The following is a 16,495-nucleotide window of genomic DNA, read 5'->3' as shown; positions in this document are numbered from 1 at the left end:
CCAATTCTTTTTCATGTTTCAAAAGTATCACTTCATCACTCCATCTGATGAAGACCTAAAGAAAGAAAAAAAAAAGACATTTTAATTCTCACCATATTTCTGGTGTTTTAAGTACTCACTTTTCCCTTTACTGTTCAGAAAAATTGCTAGTGAACTCCACCTAAAACTATTGCCAGAGAATTAACAAAACACTCAAGACGGTTTGAAAATAACAGGTACCACAGTGTTGATTTTAGTGATGAGAAAGGAGTTGCAAATGCAACTATTTGCAAATGGAAATAAAGTGGCTGTCCAAAACAGGGCAAAGAACAGGATCCAAGTCTTTTGATGTACAGCCAGTGTTTTTTATACTAAGCATGTTATGTCTTCCCCAACTCCCCCACACTGCCTACTATTCAGTTACCTTCTGGCTTTCTGCACCATTGTACTACCACTGCATTTTGCAGCAGAGAGAAAATCTTTATTTAAGCTCATACATCCTTTCCCAGAAAAATAAAAATGAGAGCTCATGCTCATCTACACCTCACCCCTTTACATTCAATGTCCAGAAACAGGTACCCTTTAAAAGGTAACATGTAACATTTAAAAGAGATTAATTATCCCTATAGTTGCCTGTATCTCTCCACTGACTGTAATAGCAGCTTAAAATAAATACCTCAGACTTCAGCTTCCCTACATACATTTCACTTACATATGCAATGACAAGTGGACATTCAGTCATATATCAGACAAAGGGATCCAAGATTAGATTTACTGTTACACCCATCAATTAATCTACTCAAAACAATTTATCAGAGAGCAAACACTGTAAAAATGCATTTCAGATCATCATTCCAACATTCCAACATGTGTTTTAGTTTAACTTAAAAATTCAAAAAAAGGAAAAAGAAAAGGAGTGAAAAAGACACATGCTGCCAGTATTAATCTAGTCATGACTTTACAATTAACTTACAACAGCTTTGTATGAACAGCAAGAAGTAGAATATTTCACTACATTTGGTGTCAGCACTGAAGTCTGGATGTCTTGTTCTAAATATACTTGGGCAAATTCCATTGTTTTAGAGAGGTTTCCCCCACTAAGCAGGTTAAAATGAATTAAAATTACTAACACAAATAAAAGAAATGGCAACTTGTTCAACTTTTGAATCTATCCCCTTGTTGCATGGTATGAACCCTCACTTCTATAGGTCTGGAGGATGACTGACAGAAATAACCACGGGCCTATAGCTACATAAAATTGCAATAAACTCCATCTGAGCAAGTAAGAACCAATCTGACAATTATTACACTGAGCTGGTCCACAGGCTTATTCTTAATTCAGTCACATTGTAACATCCTTAAAGTGTATAAAGTACTTGAAAGCAAGTATCTTGCATCTGTGGGCAAAATGCAGGCAACATTTTAGATAAATACACTCACATAAAGTTATAAATATACATACATGAGACAACACATTTCTTTATAATAACTAACGTGCTAAATTAGTGGTGTCCCACCCACTATTGCATGGACAAAAAATGACCAAGAAATCCTACTGACATTGCCCTCAGCTACAGAAATAACAAAAAAAAAAAAACCACACTCAGAATGTGATTAAATCCACAGCACACTGCTTTCAGTATTTCTGCCTGGGTTAGAAGAAACAAGGCAATTATTTCAAAAGTTTACTAATTAAAAAACAAACCTAAACTAAAATACAATTTAGGACGATAGTCTTAACTACTTATCTACATACAACCTACTTGATTATCAAATTTAAGAAACCACTACTGTTTCTTGAATATTCTGCTAAACACTCAGCTGAAGAATGTAATTCCCATAGTACCCTTCCAAACCCAAAACAGGACAGGTTTCAAGATACCAGAAGACATCCAGTTGGCTTTACTTTTTGGGGTTTAGTTTTTATTTTTTTGAACAAAGGGACATCAGGTTTTTATGTCTCCACAGTGCAGCTGTGACTATTCAATATAGCATGTTTTTTTGCAAATTGTTTTAATATAGCAATTATGCAGCTTCATTAACGATACTTTTCCTATAATTAGAGGGAAAAAAAACCCAAAAAACTTTGCTTTAAGAAGTAATGAAACTTCACACTTAACCTTTAAATGGAAATCATAACATAAGAAGTGCTTTGCAAACATTGAACCAAACTTAACTCTTACATTGCAGTAAGAAAGCCCCATTAACTTGCATCCAGTCTCATATCTTAAATGTAGTTTAATCCTTTCCTGATGAGGCTAAAAACTTGGTAATCAAGAGGTCACTGCATTCAGCTATCTCAAATCAGGTCTAGTACCTTTTGAGAATAATCATTAAGTATTTTAATATATAGTTCTCAAAAAAAAAATAGAACTAACAAATGCCCAACGGTAAAAAAAAAAAAAAAATCTATCTAGGAGCATGATTATATACATGTTATAATTTGCCTTACAGTGAATATTTCTGTTCTCAGCTGGAGAACAGCCTAATGTGACCCCTGGGTACCCTCCAAAACTGTGCTGTTAACCTGGTCACCATAAAGCCCAATAGTATCTGGCACCTAAAACTGTGCAACTAGCTTGCAAGAGGAAAGGAAACAATTGAGTAAGAGATTATAAATAATCTCCTTTTAAAAATATAATAAAAAGCAGTTGTTACTAGAAAAGATTCAATATTGTAATGTTGAAGTGGCTGATAAGAAAAACAGATTTTTTACAGCTATCTCTCTGATCTATAAAAAAATATCCTAAACGCCACTATAAAAAACACACAATGAAAATGCAGTTAGGCTGCTCTTGGGAAGAGGCAAACCCCAATGCTGCCTTACCTCAGAATTCTGCATTTGCTAAGCGAGATTTTCCTTTTAACTCTGTTCACAAGTCAATTTACCTACTTGCCTTCCTAACCTATGATCCTTACACATCAAGCATTTATTAGTATTATTCACTGATAATGAAATGTCACTCAAAAATCTGATCATTATAAAAATGAAACAGCAGGCTGCTAACATATTACTTTTCCTCTAATAATGATGTTCCAGAGGTGTGAAGACTTTCAGATCTTAACATATTTGTGAAATTTTGTAGGTGTAAAGTTAGGAATTAACTCAACATTCAAGGGTTTTTGCTACTAATGTGTCTATAACACTAAAAAACCCAAAACAAAAAAATACCAACCAAAGAAAAACTGTATTACTTCACTAGATCACCTCTTCCCTTCCTCAGTACCTGAATATTACTGTTCAATTTTTATGCCAATTACACCCAGGACAAACAACATGTCATTAAATTTATTTAGGAAATGTCAAGACAAAGGACAAATGTATCTCTTCTACAAGAACCCTCAGCATCCACATATGTTTTACTGCAATAATGGCATGACAGGTAAATAGAAAAATTATTAAATTAGTGTTTCTCATAAGCAGAGATTAGTTGATTGTCAGACTGTTAAGAGACTAGTTCAAAACTAAATTATCAAGTTATCTAATTGGTATCTTTTCTCCTAATTTCTTTGCAGACTTGAAACCTAGAGCTGAAGAGATATGGCAGAGAAGTAGCACAAACTTCCACAGTTCCAAAGTAATCATGTCTGAATATCCTTTTCCTGTAATAAATTACAAAAAGTGTAGTCTATCCAGTGAAACAAAAAGCGATTCACTTGCACTCATATAAAGCTTTGTAGCTTTATAACTACAAAATATTTCACAGAACATTTCAGGCAAAAACACTAACATGCACACATTAAGAGTTGTTCAAGTAACATAATTTGTTCATACACAGCAGCTTTGACACAGAACTGCAAAATAAAACATTCAAGTTTTCTGCCAGCATACATTCTGGTCTACCATTTGAACCAATTATTTGTGGGGTATAAACCACAAAAAAAACACCAAAAGTTACAGCTGAAGTGTACTGTATCCCACAAACACTGCATTTCTGTATGGAATGTTTTTACATATCCATGCTAGCTTTTCATGTCATTTTCAAACCCTCTGCTCCAAAGAAAATAACATGGATTTGCTTACTTCCAAGGGAGAGAGGTGGTTTGTTTCCTGCTTCTGGTCTTGTTATCTCATAGCAACAAAAAGAACAGAAACAGGAGGCACACTCCAGTCTGTGTTAAAGTGTAACTTAGTTACAGAGGGCAGCCAGGGAGCCCGTGAAGATCAGGAGTACATGACTGACCACCACTGCCTCCCCGAAAAGCCTCTGGAAATGAGCAGGTACTCAGCACTACAGGATCCATGTTAATGTGCAGAGACACTGTCTGGCTTCATTTTGTTTTTCAATAGTGGGACTGTTAAAGAATAAAGTATGCAAAGTGGAAGTGCACAGGGGAGAGAGACTGTTCCCTCATCCCTCACACAGGTCTCAAAGCAATGCAAAAGACTCTTCAGCATGGATGCCAGTTGTTGAGGCAGAACTGATGCCAAGTCCTTACAAAGCTCAAATGAAGCTGTAACATTTGAATTCCACTAACTATTCAAATATGGTACACGTTTATAGACAAGTCACACAAGAAATGTAACAGCACAACCTGTAGATGACAGCTACCAGTTGTTTGAGAACTTGGGCAAGACAATGTTTAAATAAAAAACATCTCATCAGCATTTCACAATTGACAAGACAGACCTTATGCTTCCTTTAGGTTTACTAGTGTGATCATTCAAAATATACTAACTGTAATTAATAACAGCAAGTTAAAAAGTAGTTGCTAATTAAAACTCTTCCCCCACTGAAGACTGTACGAAGTGTAAGGGACACAAATTGGACATTTGCTGTTTTGTCTGACAAGACTTATGTGAGTAAGGACAAAGTTTTCTAAAGCTATTGTACAGACAGTCATGCACCTACAATTCAGACTAATTTATTTGCTGTATTTAAGAAGGTGTAAAGGTTTTGTTGGCAGTTAGGCATTTTCCCCCTCTTCTTTTCTTGCAAATTCGCTCCAGGGTTGTTGGGACGCCGGGCAGAGGGGCGGCAGCGGCGACACCCAGGCGGGATGGGCTCCGGGACAGCCGGGAGGGCTCGGGGCGCTCGGGCTGGCTGCGGCTCTGCACACCCGCACTCATCCCCAGGGACATCCCGCGGGCACCGGGTCCGCGGCTGGAGCAGCGCCCCGCGGGGTTGGTTACCCATTAACTGCCCGGCTCCCCGGGCAGCCGCTTCCCGGGGGGTGGAGCTGCGGGGAGGGGAGAAACGGCACCTGAGCCCGCAGGGACGATTTGAAAAATCAAGCGGTAAAAGACGGGAGGGCACGGAGCGCCCGCGACCCCCCCCGCGGGCGGACCCGCCGCCCCATCCGCGCTGCGCGCCGGGGGTCGGGGCAGCGCCGCAGCCCGAGGGGCGCGCTCAGGGGCGGCCAGGGGCTCCCGTCTGCTCCCTCCCTCCCTCCCCTCGGCCCCTGCGCTCCCCTCCCCCCTCCCGCCGTCCATCTGCCGTCCCCGCTCCTCCCGCCGCATCCCAGCGGGGTCCCGGGCCGGGCGCTCGGCGGCGGGGGGGATGGGAGAGCCGGGCGGGCTGCGGTGGGCGCTGCCCCGCTCGAACTCACTCACCTCTGTCCCACGGGACTCCGGCTACTCCGCCGAGACAGCGGCTGCCCCGGTCACCGGGGAGACGGCGCCGGGCTCGGCCGCACGGCGCTGCGGCCACTGGCTGCCCGGCGCTGTCAGTCACCGCGCTCGCCCGGCGGGGTGGCGGTCGGGTTCCCGGACAGAGAAAGGGGAGAGACAATACCCCGCGCCGGAGGACTACAACTCCCGGCGTGCCGTGCGCTCTGGCCGATCGCTCCCGCCGTGGGGAGCTGGCCGCGCGGGGCATGACGGGGCGCGTAGTTCGCTGGTCTCCCCGAGTCGCCTCGCCTCGCCCTGGGCTCCGGCGGGGCGGGCAGTGCGCAGGCGCGGGCTGGCGGCGGCCGTTCGAACGGGGCTGGGAGCGGCCCGGGCCGGGAGCGGGAGCCGGGCTCGGCCTCAGGCTGGGGCTCGCCGTGCGGGCACGGAGCGTCCGGGACACAGCACAGCCCGGAGCCCCCGGACAGTGCGAGGAGACACTGACAGCCAGGGGCTCGCAGCGCAGGTGGGGCATGGAGGCGCTCGGAGCTGCCTCAGACAGGTGTGCCTCGCCTTTGAAGCCCGGGAATAAAGCGAGACACAGACCAGGTAAAGGTACAAGGGGAGGGAGCAGCCTGGCACTGCCTTTTATCCGGGCAGGCTGAGGAGGTACTAATTAAGGCACTTAGTAGTAATTAGGTAATTAAGGAGGTTTGCCGCCTGGATGGAGCAGGGCACCGGCAGCAAGTGCTCAAAATACACACGGACATCTCTTCACTGCCAAAGGGCAACATTGGCAGCCCTTATTTTAAATAGGAGAAATAGGAAGAGGGGGAAAGAAGTTAACACCAGTTAAGAAATTTGTAAGGAATATAAGAGTCAGAAAAAGGGAAGAATTATCCAAATCTCCTTGACTTTTCTGCAGAACATGAAAGGATTTTGTGATCTTAGCTGAAGACTGTCGTCTTTAATTGTTAACATGTACTTGTAGAAATTCTTTGTATGCAGGGTGTTTAATTTTATTTCTCTGTGCACAGGAAGCCTGACACTGAACCAGGCACAAGTTGAAGGAGAATTCTTACCTTTTTCTGGGGTTTTGTTGGGTTTTTTCACCAGTCTCCAGAGCAGGATATCTATCCCACAGCTCACTGTTGCTATTTTGTCTGTAAGATAACATCTAAATTGTAATACTATGGCTTAATGGTTTCACTTCAGTAAATTGTCTAATTCTTATCCAGTCTAGGAAATTGTTTCTTAATAATTCCTTCCTGAACTGAAATGCTTACAGGATACCAGAGTCTTTAGGAAAACACAAAAACACAGAGGAAAGGAAAAAGCTCTTTGGAAAAACAGAGACTCCTGCTCCTCTACTCTGACCCTCACCTCATTCTACTGCTTTTTTTCTTTGTCAATCCATCCCAAGGAGATTTCTACCAATCTGAGGCATTTCAGATTGACCTAGATCTCAGTTTTGTTTTCTCTCTTATCCAGTTTTATAGGAAAAGCTGCTGAAGAGAAAAAATAACTAAATAAAATAAGCATTATTTCTTTTTCTCATCCTCACAGAAGACATCATGGCAGATCAGTGTAACAGACTTCCAAACTTCCTCAGATGTACTGTGTCTCATCAAAGTAATTATTAAGTCCTTAGGGAGACTAAAAATTCAAAACATAAGGAAGAAAATTGAGTAGTTGATTCTTTCAGGTGAGGTATGGTAATTTTAAAAACTACTCCAGTGATTTAAATTTGCCCAAAGAAGCTATAATTCTTTATCCTTTTTACTGGGAAGATGTCACAGGCAAAGAATTGCATTCCACAGATCAAAGGTGTTGGTTTGCGTTGACATTCCTTAATAGCCTAATTATTTCCAGCTCACACATGAAGTTGTCACGACTTTACTTCTTTTGCCACTACATCTGTTACTGTGTTACCCCAACAGATCTAGGACTGACTTTCACAGCCTCCTTGCCTATGGAATGGGAAATTGATCAATGACCTGGTAAACAGCTGTAAATGAAGAAAATCTCTTGGAAAGTGACAAGTAAAGTGGAATTTTAAGTATCCCACAGAGGTAACTGCAGGTCTCCAGCTGTGTCTTTATGGAGTTAACACACATAAATTATGCTTTGTTTCAAAGAGGAGGGATGCTAAAAAGTGCCATCAGCATCTGCTAACTAGAAACTAATTACTCCATGGCAGTGTCAAATTGCCCCTTCCAAATATACTGAACCTGTTGTATTTGTGATATCCAACAGAATTTCTTGCACTTTTGTAATAGCACAGGAGCATGTAATAAGTCTGGCTTCACAGAAGACTGTTTTGCACTACAGCAGAATTTCCTACTTAAGTAATACTCGGGAAGGAAGAAGTGAGAGCTGAAGACTGACATGCCAACAGGTATGCTCACACACTCGACTTGCAGTCAGAAAAATCCAACTCATCCGGAATCAATTTAGTGCTTTGCTTCAGTGCTTTTGGAAATGGTGATTAAGACTTCATGTTATAATCTGGAACAAGGTGATTAATGGCCCTCAAAAATCCACACGAGGTCTCAGCTGTAACTTACTGTTTTCACCACTGTTGGAGACAATAAAGGAAGGAAGAGTGTGAAACAAAGTGATAAGGATTTGTGGCTTTGGGGCTGGAAAAGCTTTGGCTTATAAGGCTAAGTAGCTTAATGTTGGGCATGCAGACATCTCAATCACACTGAGGGTGGCTGTCACAAAACAGCTTGTCAGGCTTCATCTGGAGAGGTTTACAATGCATCCTGTAATGGAGTGTGATTACTGCTGTCACAAACACCAGATGAAAAGTCAGAAAATAAACATAGTCCAGCATCTGACACAAAGTCAGTGGTTTTAATTACCATTGTTTAATTACTTTAGTTAAAGGAATGGAAGTATTGGTTGTTCCAAAGAGGTTCTTAGACATACAGAAAAATCCTCACATAAATAAAACTTATATAATTTAATGTTTTCAACCTGTTTAAAATAATAAAATTGTACATGATTGTCAGTATCAAATGCTTGTTCAGTTTACAAACATGATTCCAACTTTCCTAGCTTGATTTTGTTCTGAACAGCAAGGGAGGCTATATGTCATATACATTGCAGTTAGCTTGTGTTGGCCAGTTAATACATAGTTGGGAGCAAAGTCGTTGTTACAGAACTTATTTTTTTAATTCCAAAAGCTCATCCTCTTTCTATTAACCAGCCAGCTCAAAGGGAGAGCAAAGATCATGTTTTGTATATTGAGGATCATATGAGCACACAGCCATCAAGATTTGCCTTGGTTTACTAGTTCATCTAATATTTAGAAATACTTTTCCCTTTATTTTGAATATAGTTTTCTACCTGGTGTGAGACATTCTTGGTGGTGGGAAATGGAAGAAAATATTATTGTATAAATGCATTTTGGTTTGGATGATGGTGTTTCCCATCCATGCATGCTGATGTACAAAAACCCTTACAAGGAGCTGTGAAGTAGTGAAAATAAAGGGGGATGGATACTGATCCTGTTAAATCTTGACTGGCCAATAGAGGACATATCCTCCCAAATCCTATTTAGGGTTAAAAGGATTGATCTTTGTACATCTACTTGGCTTTCTAATTGTGTCCTTACCTACTATGATATTTAATTAAACATTAAAATATAGTTAAATAGATTTTGTGTGGAAAGGTTCTTTTGTGCACTTAAGTATGTGAATGGTGCCACTTGCAAAATTGAAGGTTCAAATGGTAAAGTGTCTGGAACAATTTTTTGTTCCAGGCCGTGGTCCTGACTGTGCCTTTGAAAAGCACCACAATATAAATATACTTATTTAATATCCTAAGAAAATTTATTCCCCTATAGCAGAATGTGCTGTATTTAGTTTTCCAAATTCACTAACAGAGTTCAAATAAAACATTTCGCTGTAGTCAAAAACTGAAAACAAAGAATTGCTCGCTGATGTCAATTTTTCTTTCCTTAAGTATGGCTACATATTGTTAAAAGTGATGTCATGTTAAACTTTCAGTGCTGATGAACAATCCTAATATGTAGAACCAAAATATCTGCTAAAACATCTGCTAAGAGGACACAAGCATACTTAATACACTTCTGTCAAGAGCTGAAAACCCAAGAATTGAGTTTGGCCTTACTTGCTACCAGTGAAAGCACAGAAATTTCTACCCCACAATTTATTGTGGGCAAAAAGTTTATACCCAAAATTCCTCAGTTCCTGATAAATTCCTTCCTGAACCTAATGGAGTGTAAATTTTTAATTTTATATTGTGTCGTGGACACCTTCTAATATTGTTAAAACACATACACCAAAATGAAAAAAAAATTCTAGGGTATTTCCCTTTTTTTTTCTCTCTAAAAGGATTGTTGGTTTTGTTTGTTTATTTGATCTTTAAGCCTTAAAGCTTTAATTTCTAATTCAGAATTGCCTGAATAATTAACCTGGGTTTGTGGCTCCACTAAAGCTGTGTCTCTTGTCCCATTTAAGCAGATTGTTCAGTTCCATTTGGCTTAAAAATGTGTATCATCCAGCAGCTGAATTTACATGTTCTGAAGAACTACTATGTATTTTTGGTGCTGTAAGGGAAAGGGATATCTCAGGGAGTTATTGCTTGTGGCTCCAAGCACCATGCCAAAAAAGTCATTGTCTTATTCTGCAATATTCACAGAGTGAGCAAGCTCTATCCTTGCATCTAAACAGCAAGCTAAATTAGGATCATGCATGTTATCCTCCAGTGTTCTGCTCCTGTGTCCCTCTTTTTTCCTCTTTGAAGCCATTTCCAGTGTGACCGACAGGTTCATGCACCATACAAGGGTGACACGTAAGGACTCTGCTGGCTGAGATATCACTAAGCACATGTCCTAAGTGATGAGGTACAAATGCCAGTCTAAAAATGCCCCTCACAGCCTTAAACCTCAGGAAAAACATGCTGAGAGTTCTCCATCTTCACATATGACTAGAGGAAAAGAAACTGAGTGAAAATAAGAGCCTGAGGTTTTGCAGAGGTAACATAAGTAATAGAGAAATCTACTTTGCATATTGCTATTTAATGTAATTCCCCCGATAAAAGACCCTGGCTCCAGGACAAACCATGCAGCATTCAAGTGAGGAGGAGGGATCCTCTACTCTCAGCAGTTAACCCAAGAACCAGAGAACACATTTTACCTTGCTTCAGTCAGCATGTGGCAACGTCAAGTCCAAGCATTTTTCCATTTCCTCATCTAAGCTTTTTACCTCCAAACTTTGGAAAGAACAGAAATCCCTTTTGGACCAAGTCCAGTCTGTCTTTACGATACCTGCCAGAAACACAGCTCTACTTGTAGTTATCTCTTCTGAAGAGATCTATCTTCTCTCCAGAGGAGATCTCTTCCTCTCTCTCTCTCTCTTCTTAGCTGAGAAGGCATGGCAAGACTGCAGTGACATTTAGGTCCACCTTGGCAAAGGTGGTTTTAGTACAAACACCCATTCCTAATAACACAGAATGACAGGATTCTGCCCTGGCTCTCAAATCTGCTTTAGCTCAGACTGACCTCATCTTCTCCCATCTCGTAACTAGATTCTGAATGGCTTTTAAATTAAATTAGAAGATACTTGCTCATTCCAGGTAAAAACCATCATGATTATTAGTATAACTTCAGCAATTAAAACTCTCATAAAATGCACTGAGATATACTTACATAAAGGAGGATGATTTTTTTGTGCTCCGCCAAAACTTTGGGTTCATCTAAGAGTAGACTTGCAGTTATTCTAAATGACCTTCTGAAATGAAAGTTCATTTGTTAAGAGTCATTTTGGCATTGACAGCATGTGTGGAGTTCTCAGTACCTCCACTATGGCTTCTTAAGTTCCTCTCAGAACTAGGTTAAGGTTAAGGTCTTGCCTCCTACTAAAATTTCAGTCCCATGGTAAAAGTTGAATGTTAATGGATTATTTATTTCAGCCTCTGGCAGCCGACTTCCTCTTTCACCTTTTTAAGGATACAACATCTGTGGTGACTTGCATGAGCCAGGTGTTCCAGGCAGGTCCTGCTGAAGTCTTGGTGATTAAAGCTGGTCTTCCATAAGCATTCTTACATTCTTTCCTTGATAACTGGCATCCTCCAAGTTATTGCCTAGCATAACATTCTAATTTCATCTGAAATAGAAAATTAGCCTATTCTTTTTTTCATAAGATATATTTTACTTAATAGTGGATTTAAACCAAATCAAAAGTACTTCCTTTTCATTTGGAGTGGGCAAGAGAAGATCACAAGACTTTGCTGTGTCTCCAGCTAGGAGATTCAGAGGCACACTGAAGCTGGTTCCTGGTGTCTCAGCACAGGGCTGTCAGCTGAAGCTGCTCGTACCCATCTGCAAGCAAACCATGATGTTGCATGGAGTTCATGAATGAACACATACAGATAATCTTATAGAACAAAAGCCTCTTAAGAATAAAGTTCTTCAGTGTACACTATGCATTTTTTAACCAACTTCTAAAATAAGGCCATGGATTATTCTCATGAGAATGCACAAACCAAATCACAATAACTTCTTGGCAGCAAGGAGACCCAAAATAAGTGCATCATTTCTGGTGTAATCTGTATTATGCCATTTTAACTCTGGTGAAATTCAGCCTCATTTTTACTGAATGTTAACCAATGTAAACTAGCTCTAAATAGGCTTAACTCCTTGACTAGATGAACTGTAGATTTAAGCCCTATGTGGACAATTCGTTTTTTTAAAGAATTAACACTGGTGTATTTAATCTTAATTTAGTGAAGTTCTAAGTTAAGTTAAATCAAAAGAAAGAATACAAAATCTTATTCATGTAAGTTTAAAGAAAGCATAGGCATTATAGTTAACACAAGTTCATGTGGGCAAGTTTTTATGCATTCATAAAAGAGATTGCATTTGATCTGATTATATTGAATTAAAGATAAATTATAGTTAAACCTCTAGGGAGAAGAATGAGGATCATGGAGAGACTTTTAAGTAGTTTTAATTAATTTTCTAAATATGTTTACTTTGCAGTTCATAGAAAATTTATATTCCTATAGCTTCCCTCAATGAAACGAGCCTTCCTCAAGCTGTGATAAGTGCTTCTCAACATTTCAGTCTGTTGGAAATTTTATACCTGTAATGGTATGCACCAATTCATTTTTTTTCTTGCAATGCATAGCAATCCAGAACTTACCTCTAAGGTAACAACACATAGTCAAGAATTTTAGCTCACTCCAAGCTCAGCTGGGATAGATTCCCTGGGAGGCTTCCATTGAAGATGAAGGAACTTATGAGTGCAGTCAGTTTTTCAAGGACACTCTCCTGGAAGCACAAAACCAGCTCCTGCCCTTTAAAGGTAAGGAAAGTAGGTGGAATAAGAGACTCCCTTGGCTTAAATGAGCTTTTGAGTCTGCTCAAAACTGAAAGAGAAGCATTCCAGATATGGAAAACCCATTTGGAACTACAAGGGCATTGCCAGGGTGAGCAGATGCAGTTACAAAAGCAAAAGCTCAGCTCAAACTGAAATTGGCCAGAGAGGTCAAAAAACACAAGAAAGGGTTCTTTGGGTACATAAACAGCAAACAGAAGGAAATACTGGCCCACTGATAAGCAGCAGAGGTGAACTGGTCACCCATAATGCTGAAAAGGCAGAGATTCCCAACATTCTTAACCTCTGTCTTCACCTTGGGACACGGGTCCTGGGATCAAAAATCCAGGTTTATACAAACACTGACAGACACTGTCAGTGAAAGAAGAGCTTGTCTGTGAACTATCACAGGAGCCTGACCCCTACAAACTGTTGTTACACATCCAAGGGTTTTAAGAGAGCTGGCTGATGTCATTCCAAGGATGCTCTCCATAAACTTGGAGAAGTTGTGGATATCAGGGAACATCCCAGAAGACTGGAAGAAGGCTAATGTGCCCCCAGCTACAAGAAGGGCTTAAAGGAGGATCCAGGAAATTACATGCCTGTCAGTTTTCCTCCATTCCCTGGGAAAGTTGGGGAACAAATTCTCCTGGGGGCTATCACAAGTCAAATGAAGCACATGAGGGAAAAGCCAGCAGGGATTCACCAAAGGCAAGTCATGCTAGACAAACCTGCTCACCTTCTGACAAGACAATGACCTGCTCAGCTGATGCGGGGTGAGCAGTGGACATTGTCTCCAAGGCTTTTGATATGTTTTCCCAGAGACTCCTCCTAAAGCAACGGATGCATTAGGATCTAGACAAGTGTTCCATGCAGTGGATGGGGAACTGGCCACCCAGGCACAGCCAGAGGATGGTGGTAAATAACTCCTTTTCCAGCTGGAAGCTTGTGACAAGTGGGGTCCCCCAGGGATTGATATTGGGCCCACGTAAGCGATCTGGAGGATGAGATCAAGTGTGTCCTGATGAAGTTTGCTGATAATACCGAGCTGAGGGGGAAAGTGGACACTTTGGGAGAGAGAGCCACCCTGCAGGAAGACATGGATAGGCTGGAAGAGTGGGCTGCCAAGAACTTTAAGAACTTCCCCAAGGACAAGAATTTACACCTGGGAAAATACAACCCAGGAGTGCAGCACAGGTGGGGATGTGGCTGGCTGGGGACCAGCTCTGTGGCAAGGGACCTGAGGGTCCTGGTAGACAGCAAGCTCAGTATGAGTGACCAGGGAGCTGCTGCTGCAGCAAAGGAAGCCAAGAAAGGCTGCACAAAGGTCCCTTCAACCTGCTACTATGTGATACTAGGATCAGACTGAGATCTTAGAGCCTAATTACAGGTCGTAATTAGTCAGCCCTACATGACTGAATGCCATTCACTGTGTATGACTGGTCTGCTTTTTATAGAACATACCTGAAATTATTAATTCTTGTTAGAAATGTGGTTCAATAAACAACTTAAAATAAGCTGTAACAGAATGAAAAAATTCCAGCCAGAAAAAGTATGCATAGAAGAAAATTTCACACCCAAAATGGCAAAGTATTTAAAATGTTTCTGTTAAAACACTAAAAAAGATCAACACAAAAGTTTAATGATGTAGTCTCAAGCTTGCAGACACAGGAAGCATGCTACCATAAAATCAGGGGAAATAGATTAGCAATCTAGAGACCAGATGGTTAGTATTTACTTGCTGACATAACACCACCAAATGTTCCTAAATTTCTTTTTTAAATTTGTCTTTCACATTACATTATCAGCATAGAAACTGATCTTGCAAACATATACATAAAGATTTCAATATATTTATTCATTTGGCTAGTCCCATTCACTTTAGAACAGGAGGCTGTTCACAGAACCAGGCTGACAACTTAGGGTAAGTCTACAGAGTTGTAAACTATTTGCCTACACCAAATTGGGCAGGCTAAGTCTGGGGAAAAAACTTAGATCCTGTATACGTGTTTTTGTTCTGGTTTTGTTCTTTGTAAGAGAGAGCCGTTTATGGAGAATATGATAAAAGACATTCCCCATCCATAAATGTATCTCCTGGTCTGGTGGATAATTGTTAAACTTGGCAGGGCCTGAAATAAACTGGTCTTAAAATGCTTCTCCAATTTGAAGTCAAGGAGTAAAAAGAAAAAAACATTTACAAACATTTTTACTCATCAAATTGTTAATACCAGCATGAGAAAATGCTGCTTAATTATAACATGATCCTCCTACAAATTACTTAACCTCTCTCCTCTGTGAAAAATATCCTTGGTTCCAAATGTTTTTCTCTGGTGGGAAAAACCGTCATTCCTTGCTCTACACTGTAATTTGTTTAAGTTATCTGTAGGGGCTCTCTAGTCAAAATATACAGAATTTCACTAGTGTTAGCTATTCATACTCAAAATTTTCTCCTTCAGCTTTATGTTTTTTCTTGCATTTTCACTTCCTAAAGTGTTTTGTTCCCTCATCCCTGTCATTGCTAATTTTTTTTGGAGGCATTTACATTGCCCCTTTGTCCCATCAAAATCTTCTCAATTGCTTGCACATTTCTCAATGTCTCATTTTCTCATCTGCCTCCTCAGGTTCCTTTTCCTTTATTGTCACATCGCTTACAAAGTCACCTGCCTCCAGGCAGTGTATTTCCTCCCCTCTTTAATTTTTCCATTTGCACCATCTGTGTGTGTATATGCAATACAAGCACTTCAATTGGTGAAAGTGATATCAAACTGAGTTGACCCTGTTACTGCCCTGAAAATAAGAAATTTGTTTTCCTATCCTAGTTTATTTGTTGATCACACTTCTAGAAGTCATGAGGGAGTTCCTTTACTGTCATAGTTAAAATTATAAACTTGGGTAACCCCTCATGTGCTCCCCTTGAATACTTATTATACTCAACTCCCTACTCATACAGACACAGAAGCAGTGTCTGTCTCTGTTTTGCAGAACCAGGAATTCTACCAAGAATTTTAATTCTAGGCAGGTCTTTCAAGTTATAATTTGTCTGAATATCATAAACATTCAAATATCTGTACCTGCAGCTAACTGTCCCATACAGATGAAAGGCTGTGACTACCTTAAAAAAAAAATTGATCGCCCACAAAAACCACTCAACCTATTTTTTCCAAGTAAACGTTCAGTTTTTACAGGAACAAAAGAAACAGCAGCAAAAAGAAGCTATGGGTAGGTGGGGAATTTTCAACTTGACAAAAAGCATTAGAGAAGTTCTGACATACATGAAACTCGTAATATTTGTCTACAACTTTTCTGTATTTACTCTCTAGGCAAAAACAGGGCTAGAACACAAGTAATCTGCATGGATGGGGATAAAGCCTTTTGTTAAAGAGATGGTGATTTAAAGTTGAACTTCTAAAGGTAACTACTAAAAGTAATGTTTTATATAGAAAAAAAATCTCACAACCACCAGAAAACACCATTTCCTTTAAAGCAGTTATGTAAGACAAAGTTCAGAGTCTCATCTGGAATGCTGTGTATCATTCTGGTCACTCACCTCTAAAATGGATGAATTCAAAAGAGCAAAATTAGCAGAAAAGTCATCAAAATCCTACCTTATAAAAGAGTA

General features: G+C 40.3%; 1 long non-coding RNA gene across 1 annotated transcript; it reads left to right on the top strand.

Annotated features, from left to right (window-relative positions):
- Positions 1-6,000: 6,000 nt before the first annotated feature.
- On the top strand, positions 6,001-9,192 carry LOC148223867 (uncharacterized). The gene is made up of 2 exons (XR_015803007.1): positions 6,001-6,136; positions 7,094-9,192. It is a non-coding gene; the product is annotated as an uncharacterized LOC148223867 (long non-coding RNA).
- Positions 9,193-16,495: the final 7,303 nt, after the last annotated feature.

The sequence above is a fragment of the Sturnus vulgaris genome, chromosome 4 (assembly GCF_052056855.1).
Source record: "Sturnus vulgaris isolate bStuVul1 chromosome 4, bStuVul1.hap1, whole genome shotgun sequence".
NCBI lineage: Eukaryota > Metazoa > Chordata > Aves > Passeriformes > Sturnidae > Sturnus > Sturnus vulgaris.
The sequence above is the reverse complement of the archived record's forward strand: the minus strand, read 5'-3'. Positions and strand labels throughout refer to the sequence as shown.